Below are 9,585 nucleotides of genomic sequence, written 5' to 3' on the forward strand. Positions count from 1 at the left end.
CAGCCAGTCACTGCCCAGCCTGTATTTGTGCCTGGGATTGCCTCGACCCAGATGCAGGACCCTGCACTTGCTCTTATTGAACTTCATGAGGTTGGCCTGTGCCCACCTCTCCAGCCTGTCCAGGTCCCTCTGGATGGCCTCCCTTCCCTCCAGCGTGTCTGCTGCACCACACAGCTTGGTGTCATCAGCAAACTTGCTGAGGGTGCACTCAATGCCACTGTCCATGTCCCCCACAAAGATGTTGAATAAGACAGGTCCCAGGACTGATCCCTGAGGGACTCCACTTGTCACTGGCCTCCACTGGGACATGGAGCCATTGACAGCCACTCTTTGGGTGCGGCCATCAAGCCAGTTCCTTATCCATCTAGTGGTCCACCAATCAAACCCATGTGTCACCAGTTTGGACACCAGGATGTGGTGCGGGACAGTGTCGAAGGCTTTGCTCAGGCCCAGGTAAACGACATCAGTTGCTCGCCCCTCAGCTATTAATTTTGTCACCTGCTCATAGAAGGCCACCAGGTTGGTCAGGCAGGATTTGCCCTTGGCAAAGCCATGCTGACTGTTCCCAATCACCTCTTCACTATTCTTTTGAGCGAGTAGTGACTCCAGGAGGATCTGTTCCATGATCTTTCCAGGCACAGAGGTGAGACTGACTGGCCTGTAGTTCCCTGGTTCCTCCTTCTTGCCCTTTTTGAAGATGGGGGCAATGTTTCCCCTTTTCCAGTCTGTGGGGACTGCCCCAGACTGCCAGGACTTTTGAAATATAATAGAGAGGGGTTTAGCAACCTCATCTGCCAGTTCTCTCAGCACCCGTGGGTGTATCCCGTCGGGTCCCATGGACTTGAACACTTTCAGGTTCTTCAGATGATCACGAACCTGATCTGCACTTACAATGGGCAGTTCTTCCTCCCCGTCCCTGGCTTTGACTTCCATAACATCAGGAGTGTGGCTAGAGGCCCTTGCAGTGAAGACTGAGGTAAAGAAGTTATTAAGTACCTCAGCCTTTTCCTCATCACAGGTGACCATGTCACCATTTTCTTTTCTGAGGGGGCCCACACCTTCCCTAGTCTTCTTTTTCCCATTAATATACCTGTAAAAGTTCTTAGTATTCCCTTTAATCTCCCTGGCTAGATTCAACTCAAACTCTGCTTTGGCTTTCCTGACCAGGACTCTTGCTGCTCGGGCAGCTTCCTTGTATTCCCCCTGTTCTACCTGTCCTTCCCTCCACTTCCTGTAGAGTTTCCTTTTAAGTAATAGTGTGTCCAGTAGCTCCTTGCCCATCCAGGCAGGCCTCCTAGCATTCTTACCTTATTCTTATGTGTTGAAAGGTCGTTTAGATGTGGTACTTAGCCATAGGTTTCAGTGGTGAGCTGGCCAGAACAGGGTTAATGGTTGATGATCTGCAGGCTCTTTTCCAGGCTGAGTGATTCCATGGTGCTGGTGCCTCACTAGGTGGCACTCGTACTTCTGAATCCATGAATCCATAGCAAAGTAAATCCCAGCCATCCATTCCAGGGGGTTTGCATTGAATAAAGCACTGGGTTTTGGAAGGAAGACATTACTCACAGTCCTCAAAGAGTGATTTAGATATCAAGGCATTCTGGAGGAGCACTTGGGAATCTGCAAGACCATTTTCCTTTCACTCTCACACCCTCCCCCCCCAGCCTGGCAGCTTTCAAACCTTTCATAATTACCAAGGAGTTCAGAGTGCAGAGCCCTACTTTTAAGCCTGGGTAGCAGGCTTCAAAGAAAGGCAACCTGACTACCAGAGGTGAGTAACCTGGCTGTGAAGGGAAGCATTTTGCATGTGGGAAGTCTGACCTCCTTGCCCAGCTGAGTTAGACAGGGCCTAGACAATTTAAGCTTTGATAAATCTAGACAATAAGCTGAATTTCTGTATCCTTCCAGAGTGGGGCACCTCTGGGCTGTAGAAATTGCCTCCTTTGCTCTTTTGTGGGCTAAAAGCTCTGCTGGCCAAAGCCTTGAGCAAAAGGTTCAGCTTTGCCCTTCCAAATCAAACCCTTCTGTGTGTCTATGAGACACACATTCAGTTGGTAGCATTTAAGTCATTTCAGTGGAAGACTGCAGCTGAACAAACCCCTTTGCTTCTTTGCTCTAAATCTGCCTCCCAAATAATATTAGATATTAGATCAGGTTGAACTCTCCTGGGCAGCCCCTCTTTTATTCTCTTGCAGAGCTCCTTGCATAACTAGGCCAGAGAGACTTCTCTGGTGAGTGTTACCAGCAGAGCAGGTCTTGAACTCAAGGAAAGCCCAGGAATTGTAAAATAGTTTTCACACATATCAGACACCACAATGAGAATCTCTGCAGAGCCCTGAACAAGATTTTATCTTGTGAGTTTTGACTCCTTGTGCTCACTGGTGAGCTTTAAATGCAGCAGGGGTTGGGGCTGCTTCCCTGCCTGGAATGATGTTCCGTGACTGACTCTGTGCTACTGCCTCACCCTGGGCTTCTTAATTGCTTTGGTTTGGTTGGTTGTTGTGGGGTTTTCCCCCCCTCAATAACCTATCAGGGAGTAACAATATTCATGTGCCAAAAGGAAATCCTCACAGAAAAATGATCCTGACCTTCACATTCTCTCCCTCATCCTCTTATAGAGCTTTGATCAGTGGCCAAATAAGCACTGTTGACAAGTTGATCTTTCAGTTATTATCAGTGCACATCTGAGTTAACAACCCATTAAGCAATTCACACATCCCAGAGCCCTGAGTGCTAACTCATGCAGATGTTACAACTGGCCATGGGCTGACCTTGGTTTATCTGCCAGGCTCAGGCCTGCTTGTGCTAATAACAGTTCAGAATATTGAAGAACACAACAATAGCACTCGGGAAACAAAGGGAACAGACCTTACTTAATTAAAGCATTTGTTATTGGGAACTAGTTCCTTCTTTAGCTGGATCTCAAACTGTCCCTGGAGCCATCCCACTGTGCGGAAAAAAAAGCTTTCCCTTCTCTGTGAGGAGTCCTTTAAGCCATGTTTTGAAGTCAGCTGGGGAAGAAGAGAAAAAATTGTCTAACTTGTAATGCAATGTGGTAATTGGGATGTCACTTGTGCTAGGATTTATGAGGAATAAGGAACCAAGCAGAGCTCATGGTTGTGTTATGTCACCATGTAAGGCTGCAGATTGCTTGGAAATGCTGGGTGCAGGTCTGCTGAAAATAGCCTGCACTTGGAGTCTGACTGACAGGCAGCTGGCCTCAACTGTTGTGACCTGTCCACAGAAGAGGGAAAGCACCTGTGAGCCTCTTGAGAGTTCTCTCCCATTCTCCAGCAATTTCTGCCACAAGAAATGGTTGGCCCTGGAGTATTGTGACCACTTCTGGGCTCCCCAGTTCAAGAGGGACAGGGACACCCTGGAGAGTGTCCAACAGAGGCTATCAGGATGATGGAGGAACTGGAACATCTGTGTGATGAGGAAAGGCTGAGAGCCCTTGGGCTGTTGAGCTTTGAACACCTCCAGGGAGGGGACAGCCACAGCCTCCCTGGGCAGCCTGTGCCAGGCTCTCACCACCCTCACTGGAAAAAAATTCTTCCCAACCTCCAGTCTCAGTCTCCCCTCTTCCAGCTTCAGTCCATTCCCCTTCATCCTATCACTCCAAACCCTTGTCAGAAGTCCCTCCTGGCTCTCCTGTAGCCCCTCCAGGTGCTCAGAAGTCTAAAATGTGAACACTGCTAGCAGGTTATTTCTTGAGTAGAGACACAAAGACCTGTGTGAATATTTCACAGGCTTAGGGTGTGACTTCTTATGTTTTTGATCAGAGACTCTCAGCTGTGTCAGAGCATTGAGGAAAACTTTCTGAAGTGCTGAGGGAATCTAAGGAATATCCATTGTTTTCAAAGGATAATCTTTGCAGGTTGCCTTTGAAGTGAGGAAAACAGAATGAAGCTTCTAAGTAGGTACTCTGTAGAAACCACAGCAGTTAAAATCACCTGGAAACACTTTTCCTGCCTGAGAAGCAGGTGGATGCAGGGGGTTAGACTGAAAAAGTGTATTTGGGTGTTAAAACAAATGCACAAGTCTGTAGTTTCACAGCCACCATGAGGAAATAAATGAGAGTCTCTTCAGAGATGTTCAGGTTTGGGCTGGAGCCCCTTCCCCATGGGGACAGGCTGAGAGAGTTGGGGAAGAGAAGGCTCTGGGGGGACCTTAGAGCAGCCTTCCAGTACCTACAGGAGAGCTGGGGAGGGACTTTTTGTAGACATACAGTGAGAGGGGATAGACTGAAGCTTGAGGAGGGCAGATTTAGACTGGAGATGAAGAAGAAATTCTTGAGAGTGAGGGTGGGGAGACACTGGAATAGTTGCCCAGGGAGGTCATGGATGCCCTCTCCCTGGAGGTGTTCAAGGCCAGGTTGGATGAGGTTAAAATGTTTGCCCTGCTTTTCAGAATCATTCATTTTAGTTCTTGGAGCAATAATAACAACAATAAATCTCCCCAGAAGGAGATGTTCCTAATTTCCTAACAAAAAAAGTGTTATCAGAGATAGCTGAATTCAGTTGCCAGTTTCTGCTAACATTAGCTAATGGAATGATGGGCAGAAAGGAGCTGGGGCAGAAAGGAGCTGGGGCAGAAAAGAGCTGGAGCAGAAAGGAGCTGCGACAGAAAAGAGCTGGAGCAGAAAGGAGCTGGGACAGAAAAGAGCTGGGCTGTATCCTTCCAGCTCTAGATCCAGCAGAAACTGGCTCCTGGAAGGGGTTAGGTGTTCAAGACCTGTTTGCTGTTGATCCCCAGGCAGCTTACCAATCCCACTAACTATATTATGATATAAAACTCTATTCCTAGCTGACAAATCTGAGATGTTAGGCAGGTCACCAGTGTGAAATAAGAAAACACTGCCACAGTGAAACTTGCTCATCCTTCAGCAAAGCATGAAAAAAGTCAGAAATGAGAAATAAGCTGAGGCCCTCCTGCCTGCCAGCCCTCTGCACATTCCCCTGATGGGAGGGGAGGATGTCTTTTGTGTTCAGGGGCACAGCAAGTCATGTGTTTGTGCTGTGTTTTCACACAGCTCCTGGAGTCACTCTTTTTTCCCCATTTCATTTTGGAAGTAAATATTGTGACAGGCAGTTATTTCTGTCAGGATTGCACATTTGCAAGCAGAATGAGCAGATGTATATGTCACAGATGATTGAATGGGTAACTGTCCTGGAGGATTTGAGTAAGAGCTTAGGAACAGAGCAGCAGAAAAGGCATGGAAGGTGGCTGAGATGAAAGATGAAGTCTCTGCTCTTTCCTCTCTGTGTACCTTGGAGCTGCTACTTGCAGGGTATTTAGGGTGTGTCGTAGGTATCTGCTCTGCACCAGGACTGCCTTAGGAATCTGCTTTCAGAGATCCATTTTCTCTCACTGGCAGACCAGAGGTGGTGGTAGAATAGCAAAGTCACCACACTAGAGAACAAAACCGTGGCTCTCAGCTTCTGAAAAGATCTGTGTGCTCTGAAGTGGCCAAGAGCTGTTATCTGCTGACTGGTAAGGCTGAGCAGTAACCACATTTTCACATGAAACCTGTGCTCGAGGTGGGATTGGGAACCTGCTTCCCTTCCTGTCAAACCCTTTGGAGGGAATAGACCTTCCCTGTGCAGTTGTGTCACTGAAGAGGGAGACATACAAAGCAGTGTCTGGGGGATCATGGGGGATAGATGAAATCCTCCAAACCTTTTTGGCTTCTTGGTGCAGACACAGTAGCAAAGACTTGGCTTTGTGCTGTCACTTCCCAAGCTCTCCAGAGAGATGCACACCAGAGCGAAGAGAAGTTCTCGGCCACCAGCAGCAGGCTACAGGCAGCCAAATGCCTGCAGCTGCTCAGCTGCTGCTCCACCTGTCAGCCTCTTTGTGGATGGAGCAAAAGTTGTCAGTTCAGCATGAAAAGAAAAAGGCAGAGCTGGCCGGATACCAAAATGATTGCTTCTGAACACTGATGAGCTGTGCAGGAATCACTGTTTTGTTTCTAATGAGACACAGAGGTTCCCTGTTTGACTTTTCATCTTCCCCTTGACTCAAACCCAAGGCTTCCTTGAGACAGAAGATCCACTGGTTCTTTGTAGGTGTGAGAACAGATTTCTGATTCATTCTGGAGGTTGCTGCACCAATTCAGTCTCTCTCTAGTTTGCCTGGATGCTGAAGTGATACCAGGTTTGTCATTTCAGCCTGAACAGACATCAGGAAAAAGCAATCAAAATAAAGTCTTAAGAAGAGGAGGAGAAGGGAGGAAGGAAAATGTCTTTCTCATGCAGATGTCAGCATCCCAACAGCAACAGTCTTGGAATCTCTTGTGCAACCATTGCCATCTGGCATTTATTACTTCCTTTACAATCCCTGATCAGTGTGACACAAGGATGTCTGTGCTGTGCAGAGCTGTGGAGGGAAGAGATGTGAAAGACATGCTTTAGAGTGAGGGTGGTGAGACATGGGAACAGGTTGCCCAGGGAGGTTTTGGATGCCCTCTCCTTGGAGCTGTTCAAGGCCAGGTTGGATGAGGTCTTGAGCAACCTGGGCTGGTGGGAGGGGCATTGGAACTGGATGATCTTTGAAGTCACTTCCAACCCAAACCATTCTGTGAATCCATGGTTCTAAAAGACATTAGGAAACGGCACTGATGAGCATATTCCTCTTTAACCCCCTTTGCATCTTGCTTCACCGTTCAGTCACAGACACTGGAGCAACCCCAAATGTTTCATCCTTTTTAATGCCTAATATTTGTCTTTGTCCCATGGGAACAAACAGAACAGATGGTGACTGACAGGAAGCCATAGGCTGGTATGGCTGTGGGAAAAAAGGGTGGTGTTTTGTTCAGGACATTCATGAGCTATATACTCTGCCCCCTCACAGAAGTGCCCTGGCTTCCCCCCATCCCCCCCAGCTCTCTGTCCCATATTTCAATGCATGTCAGAAGTTTCTCTGAAATTGCAGTCAGCTATTCCTGTAAGAACTGTACCGGGAAGAGAGCTCTTGCTACAGCTCAGCGCAGAATGCTGTTATTGCTCAATGTCTCCTTCTAAATAAATGATATTGGCTGGATACATCTTCTTTGTATCAGCTGCTTTGTGTGAGTCAGAACAAAAGTCCTGCAGCTCTCACAAATTGTGGTCATTTGAAGCACCAGTGTAAAATCAATGGCCAGTGCTTCACAGCTTCTCCCTGCCCCCCCAGGACGCTGCTGTGTTTGGAGCTCTGCCTTTGGGAGCTGCCTTCCCTTTCTCACTGCCTCCTCGAATTTTGCTTTGATTATATGCATCTCTTTTCAAGCAGTTTATGTTTTCTGCCCTTTATTTTCCAGGGCTGACAGTCTCTTCTGAAACTTTCAAACAAACAACCAAGCTTCTTGTCGTTGCCCCTGGGAACACAGTTCACCAGTTTGGGTTTAGCACTGTAGATCAATGACATCAGCCAGTGTTCCCAGTGCTGACAGGCTGCCTATACACAGTCATTCAGGGGCCTTGATGTCTTCTGCTGGCCCCTACGCTTACAACTGGTCTTGACACATCCCTTGAAGATGTTTTTTTGTGTGTGTGTAGATGTAAGCTCCCAGTTCCTTCAAACAAAGCACAGTGTGTGTTCTCCTGCAGCTTGAATCTCTGGGCTTCTAACAAAACCTGCCTCTAGGAAAAGGAGGGATGACTCTGCTGTGTTGCTCTGACCTGGAGGCTTCCCTTCAGGTTACCTGAGGAAAGAGGTTCACTTCATAACCCCTCAGCTCTCTAAACAACATTTCCCTGAGGTTGGGCTGTCCTCTGTCTGGGGTGTCTGCAAGGTGCAGTTTCAAAGCAGCTCTTGATGTCAACATGAAGTTGCAGCCCTACCTGGGAAAGCAACTTTGGATAAAGGCTTCAAGGCATGAATGATGACATGCCTGTCCCTCAGACATGTTGTTTATCAGCTGACATAAAAGCAGCTCATTAACACCACTCTTAAAATTGATTTCAGAGCAGGGCTGCAAAACTGGAGTGGCAATTTAATTAATGTTATGGAAACAGCTGGGCTGCTAGAAATAGAAACAGGGGGGCACCATAACTCATCTGCTGTAGCTGATGCACAGACTTAGTGCAACAGCTGTACAGGTGAAAAGAATCCTGATAACAATTGGGAAGAAGTTCTTCAGTTTAGGATGAAGTTCTCCAGTAGGAGGGTGGTGAGACTCTGGCACAGGCTGCCCAGGGAGGCTGTGGCTGCCTCCTCCCTGGGGTTGTTCAAGGCCAGGCTGAATGAGGCCTTGAGCAGCTAAATCTAGTTGAGAGGTGTCTGTGAGAGGTGTCCCTGCCCTTGGTGGGGAGGTTGGAGTTGATGATCTCAGAGGTCCCTTCCAACCAGAACCATGCTACGAATCTCTGCATCTGTGAACAGAGGGAGGGAAGGCAGGGATGAGCTTGCCTGGGATGAGTGGCACTGAAGTTCATTAGTAAAGCTGCAGCTTTTGCTTTGCTGCAGGAAACAGATCCTAGAGCATGAGTTATAAGTTCAGGTAGAATCTACAGAGGATCCTCTCTGTATAGACACATAGTATACATTAGAGTGTCCAGAACTATGGAGAACTCTTTATGGATCTAAAATTGATCCATTCTCTGGGTTTGCAGAGCATAATCTTCTGGTGATGCCCAAGAATGAAAATGTTTTTAAATCATGGCAGGAATCAAGTTGTTGTCTATTCTAGAATAATGTCAGGCTTTGCCTCCAGATTCCTTTGTTTAGCTTTGCCTTGTTTTGCAAACATGGAAACAAACAAAAACTCATCCAGATGCAATTTGTCCTAAGTATCACTTCATAATGATACTGACTGCTGTCTTCAGTCTCTAATCATTATCACTTATGACTTCTTGTGATGACAAGACACTAAGCTTCTGCCTTCAAACGAGAAGCAAAGAGGTACCTGTGAAAATTGATCAGGGTGGAAAAAGAAAGCTTTGTAATTAGCTCTGGTTGTATTCTAGACACTAAGTGCTTTGGTCCCGTTAATTTACTTCCCTGCTCAAACCCCATCTCTTATTGTCTTTGATGGAATTCTTCAGCTGAGATTTATAATTGGAGAGACAGCTGATTCCTTAGACTAAATAAGGATTGATTATTATTGGTGGTTCATTTGATTTAGCACCGATTCAATACTGAGAGTCACTGCCCTGATGTATTTCTAGCTTAATATTTATAGAGAGCAGGGCTGGACGGGACTTCAAAAGGTCATCTGGTTCATCACCCTGTACCAAGGCAGGGACACTCTGCCCATGTCATTAACTTGGCTTTGGTGCAGTATTTTCTTCCTTCTTCAGTGTTAAAACCTGTACAACTTGCATTCCATCCCAGTGCTTGCGATACGCCACATCGATTCCACCTTCTGGTTTCAAGCAGTCAGTCTTAAACCGAAACTTGCCCTCCTGCCCTTCTGATCTTCACTCAGAGTCCTGGCTCCTCCTGCTAATCGTAGGAGGACTTTTTTCCATGGAATTTAGCTGAACAATCTGGGATTTGGGCTGAAATTCCATGGCAGAGCCCACGAGGGTAATGCTGCAGCGAGAAGTGTGGTGCACAGTGTTTTGCAGGGTTAGGCTGACTGCAGGGCTAAAGGATGGCAGC

Source organism: Melanerpes formicivorus, unplaced genomic scaffold (genome assembly GCF_026170545.1).
Source record: "Melanerpes formicivorus ecotype bairdi unplaced genomic scaffold, bMelFor1.0.p_v2 SCAF_50, whole genome shotgun sequence".
Lineage (NCBI taxonomy): Eukaryota > Metazoa > Chordata > Aves > Piciformes > Picidae > Melanerpes > Melanerpes formicivorus.